The sequence below is a fragment of the Taudactylus pleione genome, unplaced genomic scaffold (assembly GCF_031769625.1).
Source record: "Taudactylus pleione unplaced genomic scaffold, aTauple2 ptg001293l, whole genome shotgun sequence".
Taxonomy (NCBI): domain Eukaryota; kingdom Metazoa; phylum Chordata; class Amphibia; order Anura; family Myobatrachidae; genus Taudactylus; species Taudactylus pleione.
The window spans coordinates 82,501-102,181 of record NW_028285693.1 but is presented as its reverse complement, the minus strand read 5'-3'; positions in this window follow the sequence as shown (position 1 = coordinate 102,181).

Here is a 19,681-nt window from a genome sequence, read left to right as displayed (position 1 = left end):
GATGCTGCACATTAATGCCCTTTACACATTATGCCACACAGCAATGCCTGGCCTTTACACATTATGCCACACATTAATCCCTTTACACATTATGCCATATATTAATGCCCTTTACACATTATGCCATATATTAAATTAATATATGGCATAATGTGTAAAGGGCATTAATATTATTAATGCCCTTTACACATTATGCCATATATTAATGCCCGGCCTTTACACATTATGCCGCACATTAATGCCCTTTACACATTATGCCACACAGCAATGCCCGGCCTTTACACATTATGCCACATATTAATGCCTGCCCTTTACATATTATGCCGCACAGCCATGCCCGGCATTTACACATTATGCTGCACATTAATGTCCTTAAGTCCCCCTTTGCTCTGTCCCTAGTAATAGTCCCCCTATGCAGTGCCCCCAAGAGTCCCCCATATGCCTCTCAGATCTCCTATGAAGTGCAGTGAAGGTATTTGCCCCCCAAATAGGTGTGAGTGACCTGGGAATTAGGCCAAGGTCATTAAAGGGCAAATAGGTGGGTCAACTGCTGGGGGCTCACCTATTTGCCCTTTAGTGACCTGGGCCTAATGCCCAGGTCACACACCTATTTGGGGGGGCAGATACCTTCAATTGGGCCTAATGTCCCCTATGTTGCCCGGGCCTTATGCCCGCCTATATAACCACAGGCCTATTGCCTGAATTTATCCCACGGGCCTTGTGCCCGACAACCCTGGTGGTCTAGGGAGGAGTAAAATACCGGTGGCCCAAGGCTGCCTACCGGTAAGGTGGAAAAGGCTGCAGGGGGGAGCTTCGTTAGCTCTTTTGCTTTCCACCTCCACAGTCCTCTTTGGTCCTCAGCTTCAGTCTTCTGCCGCTGGCCCATCCTGGCCAGTGGCGCCACCTCTTCCTTCTTCATCACGCCGTCTTCTGGCCTCTTGTGTGGCTACCGAAACTGTTGCCGTGCCACTCTTCTCTTTACTTGTCTTCGGGAGGTCTTCACTCCTCCCCTCCGCCGCCGGAGTGAACAGGCAGGGCTATGACGCAGTGAGCCACGATTGGCTCGTTGGGTCTGCCTCCTATTGGCTGCTGGACCACGAGCCAAAAGCGCACAGCCAGTGCCAAACAACTGCCACTGCTACTTGGCTTATGGGCAGTGAGCTCCACTCAGCTCTCACCCAGAGCCAAGCTTTTCCCGCTGACACTTTACCACCGCCACTGGTGGAAGGGACCAGATGGTCCCTTCACCAGGTACCTGCTGTGGTGGCTTACCCGGAGCTGGAAACAAACATACTGTCCCAGCACCGGGCACGGATGCTGTGCCGATGCTGGGATCAGACACTTGATCCCAACACGGCTTTCCCTTTCCACAGCAGCAGCCAATGATATCTGACTCTCATTGGCTGCTCTAACAGACAGCATTGTATCTGTCTCTGCAGGGGGATGTGATGTGCTGCAGCCAGGGATTGGTCAAAGCACAGCGCATACCTGGGGACTCGCCTTACTCAATCCCGGGTAAAATACTATATCCTGCAGCAGGTATTGGGCAACAAAAAAACTGCGAGAATGTTTAATTTAAGAAGAATTTTGTAAATGGGGTTCCTCCTCAACCCCAAACAACATGGCATGATAAAACACCTCTGAAGAGGAGGATGTTGAGGGGTAGGATGCCTGAGTCGTACTGTAGGTGTGGGGGAAGGGTGCCACATACCCATGGCCCATATTGGTTCCGGAGGTGAGTATCGGCTCCTTTATCACCCTGGAAGAATTTTCAAGTTGCTTCCTTTTCCCCTGCATGTTGATGTCAAAGATCAGCCTTTCAGCGTGAAGTTGTTGATCCACATCCATGGCATGGAGAGTGTTGGCCACATGTGAACCCAGACTATCAAATCGATCTGGTGGTTTGGCTAGGGCCTGCTTTACCTGCTGCAATAGGGGATTGGGGGCTGGCAGTGGCATGTTACGGCATGCCGTTCTTCAGATACGGTGTGGTGGCTCCGCCACTTCTGGCACAACTTCAGCAGGCTGGGTTAACGGTGGGCTTGCACTTGTGTTAAACTCTGACATAGCAGACTATAGGAGGAGAGATATGAAAATGTTAGTTTATTGTATTTATTTTAATTAATTCATTTTTTTCTTTGTTTTTTAGTTTCCAACATCGATGGAGGACTGGAAGACCATTGGCAATTGATTTGAAAGTCGATGGAATTTTCCAAATTGCAGAGGAGCGATTGTCGGGAAACATATACGCATTATCCGCTTCCCCACAGCGGCTCATTTTATTACAATTATAAAGGCTTTCATAGTATTGTGCTGATGGCGATGGTAAATGCCAACTACCAATTTATTTTCGTTGATGTGGGGAAATATGGCCGTGCTTCCAATGGTGATTCCTTCAACGGAATTTTAGACCGACTCACCACCAAAACCGTCTAAAATTGCCGACAACAGTGGATACAAAGCACGGCCTTAACTATGTGTTTATGGCAGATGAGGCATTTGCTCTTCATGAACATTTAATGAAGCCGTATGGACAAAGGGAACTGACCATCGAAAAATGCATTTTGAACTTTCGCCTATCCAGGGCCCGGCGCATAGTTGAAAATGCTTTTTGAATCATGTGTAATCGTTTCTGGATATTCCATACGGCTATAAACCTTTGTGTGGACAAAATTGATTCTGTGGTCATTGCCTGTTGTGTCCTACACAATTTTTTGCGGGCCAAAAAAACCAACCAACTTAAACCCTTAAAATGAACTTAGACGAACAGGAACAACCACACAAGGCTGCCCAAATGCCCTCTGTCACGACATCCACAGTGAGGGAGACACTACCAACTGCATGGGCAAAACAGGTCAGGGAGAAATACCTGGCCTACTTTAATGGAGTAGGGGCAGTACCATGGCACAAGGACAACATACGATAAAAGACAATATTAAATTGACTTACAAGATCCAGAGAGGATGGTGGTTCACTCCCTAGGTTCTCAGAAGACGGTCCTCCTTGGGGACCGTGTCCACTAAAAGACTTCTGGATTCACGCTGCGGCTCCACTTCATGGAGGAACTCTAGCAGATGATAGCACCATAACGTACTATTATAGATATCATCTGCCCCCACTCCAGATGCCCAGGAGTCAGTTTCCTTCTTCCTCTCCCTCACGTAAACTGTCCACAAGTTCTGAATCCTTAGTTTGACCCATTTGGGGGTTGCCACATCATGATACCTGAGGCTGAAGGTCACATTTCTTCAATGGCAGCAGACTTTTTTTTCTTGTTCATATAATCCTTGGTCTTAATTTTCCATAGGCACCCATGGGTCCTGTACCCAAGAACCCCGTGATGAACTGCCATTCTCTAGTGCTTGTCATTTCTGGTGAAATAAAAAACATAAACAGCGTAAACATATAGCCTTTGACATTCAAAAGTGTATAAAAATCTGCTTTAACACAGTTTGTTTGAAAATGTTTTTGACGGTTTCAGTTTGCAGTTTATAAAGTTGAATAGTTCTAATATTAATTAAAAAATTCTAAAAAAAAATGCTCCTTAATTTATAAACAAGGGTGTGCCAGGTTACAATTAAACATTGGTGGCACAGTGGTTTAAACAAGGGTGTGCCAGGGTACATTAAAACATTTATGGCACAGTGGTATAAACAAGGGTGTGCCAGGTTACAATTAAACATTGATGGCACAGTGGTATAAACAAGGGTGTGCCAGGTTACAATTAAACATTGGTGGCACAGTGATATAAACAAGGGTGTGCCAGGTTACAATCAAACATTGATGGCAAGTGGTATAAACAAGGGTGTGCCAGGTTACAATTAAACATTGGTGGCACAGTGGTATAAACAAGGGTGTGCCAGGTTACAATTAAACATTGTGGCACAGTGGTATAAACAAAGGGTGTGCCAGGTTACAATTAAACATTGGTGGCACAGTGGTATAAACAAGGGTGAGCAAGGGTACAATTAAACATTGGTGGCACCAGGGCCAGATTAAGGCTTGTAGGGGCCCCAGGCAACTAAGTTGCAGGGGCCCCCTTCAAGCCACACAGAGTCAAACACAGTCTGCCCCAGCAGTCCCCGCTCAACAGCAGTCCTCCAGGAGTACCCCTAGTAGTAATCCCCCTCTATGCTGTGTCTCCCAGTAGTGGTCCCACCAGTGAGCAGTGCCCCCAGTAGTATCCCCAGCAGTGCCCCTAGTAGTAACTCCCCTCTATGCATTGTCCCCCAGTAGTGGTCCCACCAGTGTGCAGTGCCCCCAGTAGTAGTCCCCCAGTAGTACCCCCAGCAGTGCCCCTAGTAGTACTCCCAGCAGTGCCCCTAGTAGTCCCCCCAGCAGTGCCCCCAGAAGTACCCCGAACAGTGCCCCTAGTAGTCCCCCTAGTAGTATCTCCAGCAGTACCCCTAGTAGTCCCCATAGTACTACCCCCAGCAGTGCCCCTAGTAGAACCCCCAGCAGTGCCCCTAGTAGTTCCCCCAGTAGTACCCCGAACAGTGCCCCTAGTAGTACTCTCAGCCGTGCCCCTAGTAGTACTCCCAGCAGTAGTCCACCCGCCCCCCCCGGCCAGAAACACTTAAAAAAAAACCTCCACTTACCATAATCCCCTCTCCGTCACCTGTTCCCGGCAGGTCACATCGACCCTGTGTGGGGGCCCCCCTGTGTGCGGGGGCCATCCCTGTTGCCTCCCTCTTAATTCGGCCCTGGGTGGCACAGTGGTATAAACAAGGGTTTGCCAGGGTACATTAATACATTGGTGGCACAGTGGTATAAACAAGGGTGTGGCCAGGGTACATTAAAACATTGGTGGCACAGTGGTATAAACAAGGGTGTGCCAGGGTATATTAAAACATTGATGGCACAGTGGTATAAACTAGGGGTGTGCACCGGCCACTTTTCGTGTTTTGGTTTTGGACCTGGATCTTTCTTCGTGTTTTGGATCTGGATTGGTTTTGCCAATACCACCCTTCCGTGTTTTGGGTTCTGGGTTTTGTGTTTTGGATCTGTATTTTTTTTTTTTAAAAAGCATAAAAACAGCTAAAATCACAGAATTTGTAAGTTTTTCTGCTCCTATGCAAGTATTAACCTCAATAACATTAATTACCACTCATTTCGAGTCTATTCTGAACACCTCACACCTCACAATAGTGTTTTTATGTCCAAAAGGTTGCACCGAGGTAGCTGGATGACTATGGTAAGTGACACGAGTGGGCGGCACAAACACGTGGCCCATCTTGGAGTGACACTGCAGTGGCAGACAGGATGGCAGTTTGAAAAACTAGGCCCCAAACTGTACATAATGCAAAGAAAAAAAAGAGGTGCAAGATGGAATTGTCTTTGGGCCCTCCTATCCACCCTTATGTTGTATAAACAGGACATGCACACTTTAACAAACCAATCATTTCAGCACAAGGGTCTACAACTGAACTGTGGCTGAAATGATTGGGTCGTTTGGACCCCCACAAAACAAGCTGGCAATTAATCTGTCCCTGCACAAACTGGGTCTACGGAGGCAAGATGTCTTCCTTATCCTCCTCATCCACCGATTCCTCACCCTCTTCAGTGTTGTGTACATCCTCATCCTCACAGAGTATTAATTCATCCCCGCTGGAATCCACCACTACAGGTCGTTCTGGAGGCTGGTCTCCCTGGAAGAGTTGATAATTCATTTTTATGAACATCATCTTCTCCACATTTTGTGGAAGCAACCTCTTACGCCTTTCACTGACAAGGTTCCTGGCTGCACTAAACACTCTTTCGGAGTACACACTGGAGGGGGGGCAACTCAGGTAAAATAGAGCCAGTTTGTACAGGGGCCTCCTACTGCGCATACATTTCACACACAAACACAGAAAAAAAGAAGATTATTTTATTTTGGTTGGAGCGCACTTTGGGGGTTACACCACCCTTTAACAGACAGATGCACACTTGTCGCTGCTGCTTTGAGGATGCAGGTGCGACTACTGCCCACACAATTCACAAAGACAGAAATAAAAGAAGAATTTTTTAATTTTTTTGGTGCACTTTGAGGGATACAGCACCCTTTAACGGACAAGCCATCTGACCCTTTACTTATGACACAGGCGCACGCTTGGCGCTGCTCCTTTGTTGATGCACGTGCAGCCACAGTGCACACAATTCACAAACACAGAAAATTATTTTTTATTTTGTTTGGAGTGCACTTTGGAGGTTACAGCACCCTTCAACGGTCAAGCCAGCTGGCCCTTTACTTATGACACAGGCTCACGCTTGACGCTACTTTGTTGATGCACATGTGGCTACTGTGCACACAATTCACAAACACAAAAAAAAGAATAATTGTTTATTTTTTGTGGAGTGCACTTTGGGGGTTACACCAATCTTTAAGATACAGATGCACGCTTAGCGCTGCTGCTTTGAGGATGCAGGTGTGGCCACTGTGCATACATTTCACACACAAACACAGAAAAAAAGATTATTTTATTTTTGTTGGAGCGCACTTTGGGGGTTACACCACCCTTTAACGGACAGACACACGCTTGGCGCTGCTGCTTTGAGGATGCAAGTACAGTGCACACAATTCACAAACACAGAAAAAAAATAATATTTTTTGGAGTGCACTTTGGGGGTTACAGCACCCTTTAATGGATGAGCCAGCCGGCCCTTTACTTATGACACAGGCGCACGTTTGGCGCTACTTTGTTGATGCACGTGCGGCTACTGCGCATACAATTCACAAACACTGGAAAAAATATATATTATTTGGAGTGACTTTGGGGGTTACAGCACCCTTTAACGGATGAGCTAGCCGGCCCTTTACTTATGACACAGGTGCACGTTTGGCGCTACTTTGTTGATGCACGTGCGGCTACTGCGCACACAATTCACAAACACAGAAAAAAATATTGTTTTTTGCACTTGGGGGGAGCACCCCTGATGGACAGAGCACCCCCTGGACAACACTACAGCACCCCTTTAGGACTGAGACACTGCACAGGACTTTGGAGTGGACATAGCCCCCATGGACAACTGACTGCACAACACAGCCCAGCAAGCCCCTATGAACTTTGGAGGAGTGGACACAGACCCTATGGATAACAGCAGCACAGCACAACACAGCCAGCCCCTATGGACTTTGGAGGAGTGGACACAGCCCCTATGGACAACAGCAGCACAGCGCAGCACAGCACAACACTACACTGCACTACACTACACTACACTACACAGCCCAGCCAGCCCTAACTCCCACCCTCCCTCTTCACTGTCCACAGCCGAGTGAGAAAATGGCACCGACGTGGGTACCTTATATAGAATCCAAATCCCGCGAGACCCGGAAGGCGGGATGATGACGTTTTGCCTCGATTTCAGATCTGAGTCAGGCGGGAAAAGTCGAGCCTGACTCGGATCGGCCTCGGATTGGGGGGGCTCGGGGGGTTCGGATTTCAGGAATCCGAACCCGCTCACCCCTAGTATAAACAAGGGTGTGCCAGGGTACAATTAAACATTGGTGGCACAGTTGTATAAACAAGGGTGTGCCAGGGTACAATTAAACATTGGTGGCACAGTGGTATAAACAAGGGTGCGCCAGGGGAATAAACATTGGTGGCACAGTGGTATAAACAAGGGTGCGCCAGGGGAATAAACATTGGTGGCACAGTGGTATAAACAAAGGTGTACCAGGGGAATAAACATTGGTGGCACAGTGGTATAAACAAAGGTGTACCAGGGGAATAAACATTGGTGGCACAGTGGTTACAGGGTAGCCTGTATAGTACATATACTCACTTGCCAAGGCTCATGATGCTGCTAGCTGTTCTTCATTTCGTCATCTCTCAATCTCAAAATGGAGAAGGGGAGTGGCCAGGGATTTTGCAAGACCTCGTACATTGGATCGTAAATACTCAAAAACGACTACGATGTGTGTCACATCATACACAACAGGTCGTAATCTTACGGTTTTCCCATAAGATGTACGATGCAAATCTACTACGGCGGGGACATGCATCATAATCGTAAATGGCCAAAAACTACACATGATGTGCACAATTCATGGTTACAATCGATCTAAATCGTCCAAATCATGTAAAAAATTGTGCCGTGTAAGGGCCACTTGACTCAGCAGCAATGCAGTCAGCGACGAGCTGCTCTACTGGCGGTGACCAAACTATATTATTGCCCTCAGGAGCACGAGCTGCACTGTACTCTCTATGTGTCTCATTGTCAGGCTGTCACTCACAAGCTGCACTGTACTCTCTATGTGTCTCATTGTCAGGCTGTCACTCACAAGCTGCACTGTGCGCTCTATGTGTCTCATTGTCCCGCTCTATGTGTGTCATTGTCAGGCTGTCACTCACAAGCTGCACTGTACTCTCTTTGTGTCTCATTGTCAGGCCGTCACTCACAAGCTGCACTGTACGCTCTATGTGTCTCATTGTAACACTCTATGTGTCTCATTGTAAGGCTGTCACTCACAAGCTGCACTGTACGCTCTATGTGTGTCATTGTCAGGCTGTCACTCACAAGCTGCACTGTACGCTCTATGTGTCTCTTTGTCAGGCTGTCACTCACAAGCTGCACTGTACACTCTATGTGTGTCATTGTCAGGCTGTCACTCACAAGCTGCACTGTACGCTCTATGTGTCTCTTTGTCAGGCTGTCACTCACAAGCTGCACTGTACGCTCTATGTGTGTCATTGTCAGGCTGTCACTCACAAGCTGCACTGTGCGCTCTATGTGTCTCATTGTCCCGCTCTATGTGTGTCATTGTCAGGCTGTCACTCACAAGCTGCACTGTACTCTCTTTGTGTCTCATTGTCAGGCTGTCACTCACAAGCTGCACTGTACGCTCTATGTGTCTCATTGTAACACTCTATGTATCTCATTGTAAGGCTGTCACTCACAAGCTGCACTGTACGCTCTTTGTGTCTCATTGTCAGGCTGTCACTCACAAGCTGCACTGTACGCTCTATGTGTCTCTTTGTCAGGCTGTCACTCACAAGCTGCACTGTACGCTCTATGTGTGTCATTGTCAGGCTGTCACTCACAAGCTGCCCTGTACGCTCTATGTGTGTCATTTTCAGGCTGTCACTCACAAGCTGCACTGTACGCTCTATGTGTCTCATTGTCAGGCTGTCACTCACAAGCTGCACTGTACGCTCTATGTGTGTCATTGTCAGGCTGTCACTCACAAGCTGCACTGTACGCTCTATGTGTCTCATTGCCAGGCTGTCACTCACAATCTGCACTGTACGCTCTATGTGTCTCATTGTCAGGCTGTCACTCACAATCTGCACTGTGCGCTCTATGTGTGTCATTGTCTGGCTGTCACTCACAAGCTGCACTGTACTCTCTATGTGTGTCATTGTTAGGCTGTCACTCACAAGCTGCACTGTACACTCTATGTGTCTCATTGTCAGGCTGTCACTCACAACACAAGCTTCACTGTACGCTCTATGTGTCTCATTGTAAGGCTGTCACTCATAAGCTGCACTGTACGCTCTATGTGTCTCATTGTCAGGCTGTCACTCACAAGCTGCACTGTACGCTCTATGTGTCTCTTTGTCAGGCTGTCACTCACAAGCTGCACTGTATGCTCTATGTGTGTCATTGTCAGGCTGTCACTCACAAGCTGCACTGTACGCTCTATGTGTCTCATTGTCAGGCTGTCACTCACAAGCTGCACTGTACGCTCTGTGTGTCTCATTCTCAGACAGTAACTCACAAGCTGCACTGTACGCTCTGTGTGTGTCATTGTCAGGCTGTCGCTCACATGCTGCACTTTACGCTCTATGTGTCTCTTTGTCAGGCTGTCACTCACAAGCTGCACTGTACGCTCTATGTGTCTCATTGTCAGGCTGACTCTCAAAAGCTGCACTGTACGCTCTATGTGTCTCATTGTCAGGCTGTACTCACAAGCTGCACTGTACGCTCTATGTGTCTCATTGTCAGGCTGTCACTCACAAGCTGCACTGTACGCTCTATGTGTGTCATTGTCAGGCTGTCACTCACAAGCTGCACTGTACGCTCTATGTGTCTCATTGTCAGGCTGTCACTCACAAGCTGCCCTGTACGCTCTATGATATCTGATAGAGCCAAAATCATTCCTGGCCTTGCGGTTGAGAAACCCGACCAAAGGGTTTCACTCTCAAGTCCGAAGGTCGCTATGGTCAAGACCATCGCGACCATCTTGTTGGACGCTCGTATATGCTGTGGGTGGTGACCCACAGCTATACGAGCGTCCAGGAGGACGCTACATTTTAATGGAGGTGGGCCCTGATTCAGAGCGAGCGCTCTGGTCAGAGAGTCCGGCTCTGAATCAGGGCCTATGTGTCTCATTGTCAGGCTGTCACTCACAAGCTGCACAGTACGCTCCATGTGTCTCTTTGTCAGGCTGTCACTCACAAGTTGCACTGTACGCTCCATGTGTCTCATTGTCAGGCTGTCACTCACAAGCTGCACTGTACGCTCTATGTGTCTCATTGTAAGGCTGTCACTCACAAGCTGCACAGTACGCTCCATGTGTCTCATTGTCAGGCTGTCACTCACAAGCTGCCCTGTACGCTCCATGTGTCTCATTGTCAGGCTGTCACTCACAAACTGCCCTGTACGCTCTATGTGTCTCATTGTCAGGCTGTCACTCACAAGCTGCACTGTACGCTCTATATGTCTCATTGTCAGGCTGTCACTCACAAGCTGCACTGTACGCTCTATGTGTCTCATTGTCAGGCTGTCACTCACAAGCTGCACTGTATGCTCTATGTGTGTCATTGTCAGGCTGTCACTCACAATCTGCACTGTAAGCTCTATGGGCTCTATTTACTACAATCCGCATATTGAATGCGGATTGTAGTGTGATATTACCTGAATTCGCATTGCGAATTCAGGTAATATCACAGGGATTTACTATAAATCCCTTGCAGGGACAGAGCTTGCGATAAAGCTCTGTCCCTGCGGATCCCATCCGCACTCTAGTCGCGGTATTTTCGGAAAAAATACCGCGACTAAGAGCCCGCGCATGCGCCGACCGACCACCACTACTACCCCCCCACCGATGCTAAGCCCCGCCCCCGGTGCTAAGCCCCGCCCCCCGCGATCGCGGACCCCCGTGAAACCCCCTCCCCCCCCACGACCCCCCCTCCCTTCATTACACTTACCTGCATCCTCCTGGCCTCCGGTGATCTTCTCCGGGCTTCCCGATCAGGTGATCTCCCAAACTGCACTGGGACCCGATCACCTGATGACCGGGCCCCAGTGCACTGTGGGAGACCAGCTGACCGGAGAGGAGCCATCACCGGAGGCCCGATCACCGGTCCCTGGATTCAGGTAAGTGAAAAAAAAAATGTTTAATTTTGTTTTCTTTTTTTTACAGTAATCAGCTTGCGGTCTACTTAGACTACATAGCTGATTACTGGTACCGGCTCCCGCCTCTGCTCTCCCCGTTAGAGCAGAGTGGGAGCCCGGTAACCGGGGGAGACCCTGGATAACGCCACCTCCAGGTGGCGTTATTATCACAGGGCTTCCCCTGGTATTTTTTTACAATTTATTTTTAGCAACTTGCACACAGATCACATTTCCCATTACAATTATGGGAAATGCGATCTGCTTTACTACAAATAAGTGATACTGGGGTTTGGAGTTGAATTTTACTAATTCAACTCCAATTGCCCTGTAATAACTACAGGTGAAACTAAAATAATGTGAAAAGGGTGTGAAAACACAAAACACCCTTTTTCACTTAATTTTAGTAAAAATAATGTTAATAAATAGAGCCCTATGTGTGTCATTGTCAGGCTATCACTCACAAGCTGCACTGTATGCTCTATGGGCCTAATTCAGAGCTGAATGTTCTGACCAGAGCGCTCGCCCTGAATCAGGGCCCTTCTACCTGAAAATGGAGCGGCCACCTGGCCGCTCGCATAGCTGTGGGTGACCACCCACAGCATATGCGAGCGGCCAAAAAGATGGTCGCGATGGTCTTGACCACCGCGACCATCGAACTTGCGATGGAGACCCTGCGGTAGGGTCTCCTTGCCACAAGCCGTGGAGTGATTTTGGCTCTATCAGAGCCAAAATCACTCCCACTGACATCACTAGTGATGTCACTAGTCACTAATCACTAGTGATGTCAGTGGGGCCGGCTTCAGACGGTAGGAGTTCCCATGGGAACGCCTCCATCTGGCAGGCACCCCCCCGGCACACCCACCAAAGGGGACGTGCTGTTAATCAACATCAACAGCATGCCCCCTTTGGTTCGAGACCCGGAGCGATGGAAAGCCCATCGCTCCCCGGGTCTCGCGCATGCGCACGATGGAGATCCCTCCGTCGTGCGCATGCGCAGTGGGGAGCATCGCCCCGCTTGCGAGTGTACTGCTGCTCGCGAGTGGGTTTGAATGACCCCCTATGTGTGTCATTGTCAGGCTGTCACTCACAAGCTGCACTGTACACTCTATGGGCCTGATTCAGAGCCGCTCGTAAGCGGCTGCTCGTTCATTCTGACTGATGTTCGCACATCTGCGCATGCATACTGATTGTAATACGCATGCGCAAACCAGTCAGTGCGGCCGAAATTCGTTTGTTCGCTATATAGCGAATGCCTGCTATTTTGAGTGACAGAAGGAGGCGTATGTGGGTGGTAACAGGGGAAGGTGCTTGAAAACGGGGTGTGGAATTAGATCGCAGGCATGCTTAAAGGTCAAAACGGGCGTTTTATGGGTGTGCATAATTAATACAGCAGCGTCATTGACCACGTCACTTGGTTTTTTTTTACCCCGAACTGATCGCAAAATAGCGGTTGAAAAAAACAGCCACAAGAATAGCGAGCAGTTCATACGCTGTTCGATGTGCTCGATTAATCTAATAAATAGCGGACATGACGTAGGATGCGAGCGGCCAGGGGGCGTATTTTTCAAAATTACAACCGCAAGTTTTGCTCGCTCGTTCAGACTTAGAGGCGTGAACAGACCGCAATTAGCGAGCGGTTCATTTAAATAGCCACCCCTTGTTTTAAAACGAACAACCGCAAATAGCGAGCAGCTCTGAATCAGGCCCTATGTGTCTCATTGTCAGGCTGTCACTCTATGGGCTCTATTTATTAACATTATTTTTACTAAAATAAAGTGATAAAGGCTGTTTTGTGTTTTCACACCCTTTTCACATTATTTTAGTTTCACCTGTAGTTATTACAGGGCAATTGGAGTAGAATTAGTAAAATTCTACTCCAACCCCCAGTATCACTTATTTGTAGTAAAGCAGATCGCATTTCCCATAATTGTAATGGGAAATGTGATCTGTGTGCAAGTTGCTAAAAATAAATTGTAAAAAAATACCGGGGGAAGCCCTGTGATAATAACGCCACCTGGAGGTGGCGTTATCCAGGGTCTCCCCCGGTTACCGGGCTCCCACTCTGCTCTAACGGGGAGAGCAGAGGCGGGAGCCGGTACCAGTAATCAGCTATGTGGTCTAAAGAGACCACAAGCTGATTGCTGTAAAAAAAAGAAAAAAAAAATTAAACATTTTTTTTTTTACTTACCTGAATCCAGGGACCGGTGATCGGGGCTCCGGTGATGGCTCCTCTCCGGTCAGCTGGTCTCCCATAGTGCACTGCTGCCCGGTCATCAGGTGATTGGGTCCCAGTGCAGTATGGGAGATCACCTGATCGGGAAGCCCGGAGAAGACCACCGGAGGCCAGGAGGATGCAGGTAAGTGTAATGAAGGGAGGGGGGGTCGCGGGGGGGGAGAGGGGGTCGCGCGGGTCCGCGATCGCGGGGGGCGTGGCTTAGCGCTGGGGGCGGGGCTTAGCGTCGGTGGGGGTAGCAGCGGTGGTCGGTCGGCACATGCGCGTGCTCTTTCGGAAAAAATACCGCGACTAGAGTGCGGATGGGATCCGCAGGGACAGAGCTTTATCGCAAGCTCTGTCCCTGCAAGGGATTTATAGTAAATCCCTGTGATATTACCTGAATTCGCAATGCGAATTCACTCGGTAATATCACACTACAATCCGCATTCAATATGCGGATTGTAGTAAATAGAGCCCTATGTGTCTCATTGTCAGGCTGTCACTCACAAGCTGCACTGTACGCTCTATGGCCCTGATTTAGAGCCGGACGCTCTGACCAGAGCGCTCGCTCTGAATCAGGGCCCACCTCCATTAATATGGAGCATCCTCCTGGACGCTCGTATAGCTGTGGGTCACCACCCACAGCATATACGAGCGTGCAGGATGATGGTCGTGATGGTCTTGACCATCGCGACCATCGAAACTGCGAGCAAAAGCCTGCGGTTGAGTTTTTCAACCGCAAGGCCAGGAGTGATTTTGGCTCTATCAGAGCCAAAATCACTCCCACTGACATCACTAGTGATGTCAGTGGGGCCAGGGGAACACCTCCGTCTGGCAGGCACGCCCCGGCACGCCCACCAAAGGGGGCGTGCTGTCAGTCAACATCGACAGCACGCCCCCTTTGATGAGACACTACGAGCGAAGGAAAGTCCTTCGCTCGTCACGTCTCGCGCATGCGCACAACGGAGCTCCCTCTGTCGTGCGCATGCGCAGTGCAGACCATCGACCCACTTGCGAGCGGACATCCGCTCGCGAGTGGGTCTGAATGAGGGCCAATGTGTCTCATTGTCAGGCTGTCGCTCACAAGCTGCACTGTACGCTCTATGGGCCTCATTTAGACCCACTTGCAAGCGGCTGTCCGCTCGCAAGTGGGTCGATGGTGTGCACTGTGCATGCGCACGACGGAGGGAGCTCCGTCGTGCGCATGCACCAGACGCGACGAGCGAAGGACTTTCCTTCACTCGTTGTGTCTGATCAAAGGGGGCGTGCTGTCGATGTTGATTGACAGCACGCCCCCTTTGGTGGACGTGCCGGGGGCATGCCTGCCAGATGGAGGCGTTCCCAAGCGAACACCTACCGTCAGAAGCCGGCCCCACTGACATCACTAGTGATGTCAGTGGGAGTGATTTTGGCTCTGATAGAGCCAAAATCACTCCAGGGTTTGTGGTCGAAAACCCCGACCACAGGCTTCTGGTCGCACTGGCGATGGTCGCGATGGTCAAGACCATCGCGACCATCATCCTGCACGCTCGTATGTGCTGTGGGTGGTGACCCACAGCTATACGAGCGTCCAGGAGGATGCTCCATTTTTATGGAGGACGGCCCTCATTCAGAGCGTGCGCTCTGCTCAGAGCGTCCGGCTCTGAATGAGGGCCTATGTGTCTCATTGTCAGGCTGTCACTCACAAGCTGCACTGTACGCTCTATGTGTCTCATTGTCCGGCTGCCACTTACAAGCTGCACTGTACACTCTATGGACCTCATTCAGAGTCGGTCGAAGCGGCCGCCCGGTCGTACGCCACCGATGTTCGCTATACTGAGCATGCATACAGTTCGCAATGCGCGTGCGCAAACTAGCCACTACGATCAGAAATTTCTCTCTCCTTGAACACAGCCAGGTCGGTAGTTTGAGTGACAGATTGAGGTGTTTGTGGGTGGTAACAGGGGAAGGTGCTTGAAAACGGGGGAGTGGAGATCCGAACGCAGGCGTGCCTAATTATGCGGACGGCGTTTTGTGGGAGTGCATACGGTTTATGGGAGCGCATAATTAAAAAAGTAGCATCATGGCACATGTGACATGGGAGGTTTTTATACTGACATGATCGTAGAGCTTAAGAGAGGGTATGGTCAACCTTAAGCTCTACGACCAGTTTCGATGGTTGCCGATGGTCTCGATTAATCCTTATATTCCCGAATATGACGTGCAATGCGTACGAGAAGGGCGCGTATTTTTTTGTCTTCCGACCGCTTCCTCCCCTTGGTCGGCCAACTACTGATCCGAACTTAGGGACGCAACTTGCGAGGGAATCATTTGCATATACAGCCCCTTTTCGCGTACGACCGTGCTGTGTGCTTCGACCGACTCTGAATGAGGTCCTATGTATCTCATTGTCAGGCTGTCACTCACAAGGTCGGATGTTTGGACAAAGAAGAAATTCTGTAGAACCCTGGCTGTCAGGAGCCAGGACCCTGAGCAGCCAGCCAGATTCCTCAGGCACAATGTGTCACTCACCCTGGGTGGGCTCTCCTCCCTCCAAACCACCCTCTGTTTACCTGCGGAGTGATGAGGAGAGGGAGATGACCTACACTCAGGTGTACATTTTACCCCTCCATATCTGCCTCTGATCCTCCTAAACATGTGTGCTCTGACCTCCCCTCTAGATGTAGCTCTTACCCCCCTTCACCCATGTGTGCCTTAGAACTACCATTCCCATGTGACCCCCACCTACCCTTGTGTGCATCTGAACCACCCTCTCTATCTCTTACTGTGACCCCAACACTATCCCCAACTGTGCATTTGCCTCCTACCCAAGGCTGGTTGCTGACAATCAATAGGATGGGCCAATAGCGTTGGTGAGACAAAACCGTGTTCGACACCACATAACTGAACAAAAATATAGCAGGGAAATACAATTTTCTTTCTTTTTAAAAGCATTGGGGGCCCCTTCATACTATATTTTATATGGATCTGTCTATTTCAATGTTTTTATATGTGGATCTGGATTATTCAATATATTTTGTGTGGATCTGGCTTTTCTGTGATTTTTATGTGGATCTTGTTTTTTTAATATATTTCACGTGGATCTGGCTTGTTCAATATTATTGTGGATCCTGCCTTTCTTATATATGTAGAATCATTGTGGCTTCCCCTATACATTAAGTATGGTTTCTGGGTGTGTGTGTGTGTGTGATAGTGTGTGTGTGTGTGTGTGTGTGTGTGTGATAGTGTGTGTGTGTGTGTGTGTGTGACAGTGTGTGTGTGTGTGTGTGTGATAGTGTGTGTGTGTGTGTGTGCTCTTGCAATTCTATCTTTCTGGGGACTTGGGGTGGACAGCACACCAACACCGGTGGGACACCTAGCACAGTGGGGACCTAAAATGAAGTCCCCACGAGTCAAACCATTGGAGACAAAAGAGGAGGCATGTACCTGTTACCCCACATAGCAATTGGGCATGTCCCTGAAAATCACGTTTCCAAGAGTTTTATGGGTGTCGGTGTGTATGCCGTGCTGAGGGTGTGTGTTTAAGAGATCTCTGACAGAAAAAAAATAAAATAAAATTGGGGTGCAATGGCACCACTTGTCAACCTGGGGGGGCGCGTGTCCCCACCTTACGCTCTCCCCATGTTTTAAATTCATTTCTGGCTATTTAGAGGGAAAAAATAAATTGGGGTGCAATAGCGCCACTTGTCCACCGGGGGGGGCGCGTGTCCCCCCATGTTTTAATTTCATGGGTGGCTATTTAGAAAAAGAAAAAAAAAATTGGGGTGCAATGGCGCCACTTGTCCACCGGGGGGGGGCGCGTGTCCCCCCATGTTTTAATTTCAGGGGTGGCTATTTAGGAAAAGAAAAAAAAAATTGGGGTGCAATGGCGCCACTTGTCCACCGGGGGGGGGCCCGTGTCCCCCCATGTTTTAATTTCAGGGGTGGCTATTTAGAAAAAGAAAAAAAAAATTGGGGTGCAATGGCGCCACTTGGCAACCGGGGGGGCGCGTGTCCCCCCATGTTTTAATTTCATGGGTGGCTATTTAGAAAAAGAAAAAAAAATTGGGGTGCAATGGCGCCACTTGTCCACCGGGGGGGGGGCGCGTGTCCCCCCATGTTTTAATTTCAGGGGTGGCTATTTAGAAACAGAAAAAAAAAATTGGGGTGCAATGGCGCCACTTGGCCACGGGGGGGCGCGTGTCCCCCCATGTTTTAATTTCATGGGTGGCTATTTAGAAAAAGAAAAAAAAAATTGGGGTGCAATGGCGCCACTTGGCCACCGGGGGGGCGCGTGTCCCCCCATGTTTTAATTTCATGGGTGGCTATTTAGAAAAAGAAAAAAAAAATTGGGGTGCAATGGCGCCACTTGTCCACCGGGGGGGGGGGCGCGTGTCCCCCCATGTTTTAATTTCATGGGTGGCTATTTAGAAAAAAAAATAAAGAATTGGGGTGCAATGGCGCCACTTGGCCTCCGGGGGGGGGGCGCGTGTCCCCCCATGTTTTAATTTTATGGGTGGCTATTTAGAAAAAAAAATAAAAAATTGGGGTGCAATGGCGCTACTTGTCCACCGGGGGTGGGGGGGGGTGGGTTTGGGGGGGCGCGTTTCCCGACCTTACACTCTCCCCATGTTTTCATTTCATGGGGGGGTGTCTATTTTTTCCCCCAAAAAATATTTTTTTGGAGTGCAATGGCGCCACGTGTCCACCAGGGTGGGAGGGGGTGCCTGGGGTTTCCCCCCCCCCACCTTACAGTCTCCCCATGTTTTTACTTCATGGGCGGCCTCTGTTTTATTTTTATTTTTTTTCCCAAAAATTTTCTCGGGGTGCTGCTGCACCGGCGCCAGGCGTCCGCCGGGGGGCGCCACCGTGCCGGTCGAGCCCGAGCCCCCTCCCCAGCCACCCATTGGCCCCTCAGGCCTCGGGGCGGCGGTCCCGGGAGGCCGACTCCCCTCTGCGGAGGCCCCAATGAGGTCGGATCTGGGTGCCCGCGTCCGTCCGGCGCTTCCAAGGCCTCGGGGAAGAGAGGGGGAAGTCGCCGCTGAAGGTGGCGCGCAGCGCCGATGGCGAGACCCACGGGGGAATTCCTCCCCCGGATTGTTAGGAGCGGGCAAGAGAGAAGGACGACGAGGCCCAGGCCGTGCTCCATGAGACCCATGGGGACTCTGCGAGCGAGGTGGCCCGGAGAGGGAACCAGGAGTGCAAGGGAGGTTCTGTGTCTGAGGTTGCCCGGGCAGGGCTCCAGGCGTAAAAGGGCAGAGGGGCCCCTCTGCTATCTTGGAAGCCTGCGTGGGCTGAACAGGGCGAATCTTCTCCCTCCCTTTACCAGGAGCGTGAGGGAGTTGCCGTGACGGAGCTTGCCCGAGCAGGGAACCGGAGGGTGACCGGGGTGAGAGCCCCATCCACCAGTGCGGGAGCCCCGTGGGTCTTGCGTTGAGGCTTAATGAGGACGACCCTTCCCTGCGGTGCACTGCCACCTGGTGGCAGACAGGGGAACTGCAACCTCTGGAAGTCCCAATGAGGTCGGGAAAAAGGGCCCGATGCCGGGACCCGGTTCCAGGAGGTCGGGTAAAATCTGCCGGCGCCCCGCAAAAGGTGGCGCGCAGCAGCGACGCCGTGACGTCCGAGGGAATTCCTCGGGCGGATTCATAGGTGGTGAAGAGATGCGAGAGAGAGAGCCAGGAAGAGATCCGTGGGGCACAGCGCGAGTTTTCCCAAAGTTTCACCCGAGTTACCCTTCCAATCGATGGGGGCACTCTTTGTCCCAGGTTGATTCTGCTGAAAGTGCATGGCTCCAAGAGTGCAAGGGAGGTTCTGTGTCTGAGGTTACCCGGGCAGGGCTCCAGGCGTAAAAGGGCAGAGAGGCCCCTCTGCTATCATGGAAGCCTGCGTGGGCTGAACAGGGCGAATCTTCTCCCACCCTTTACCAGGAGCATGAGGGAGTTGCCGTGACGGAGCTTGCCCGAGCAGGGAACCGGAGGGTGACCGGGGTGAGAGCCCCATCCACCAGTGCGGGAGCCCCGTGGGTCTTGCGTTGAGGCTTAATGAGGACGACCCTTCCGTGCGGTGCACTGCCACCTGGTGGCAGACAGGGGAACTGCAACCTCTGGAAGTCCCAATGAGGTCGGGAAAAAGGGCCCGATGCCGGGACCCGGTTCCAGGAGGTCG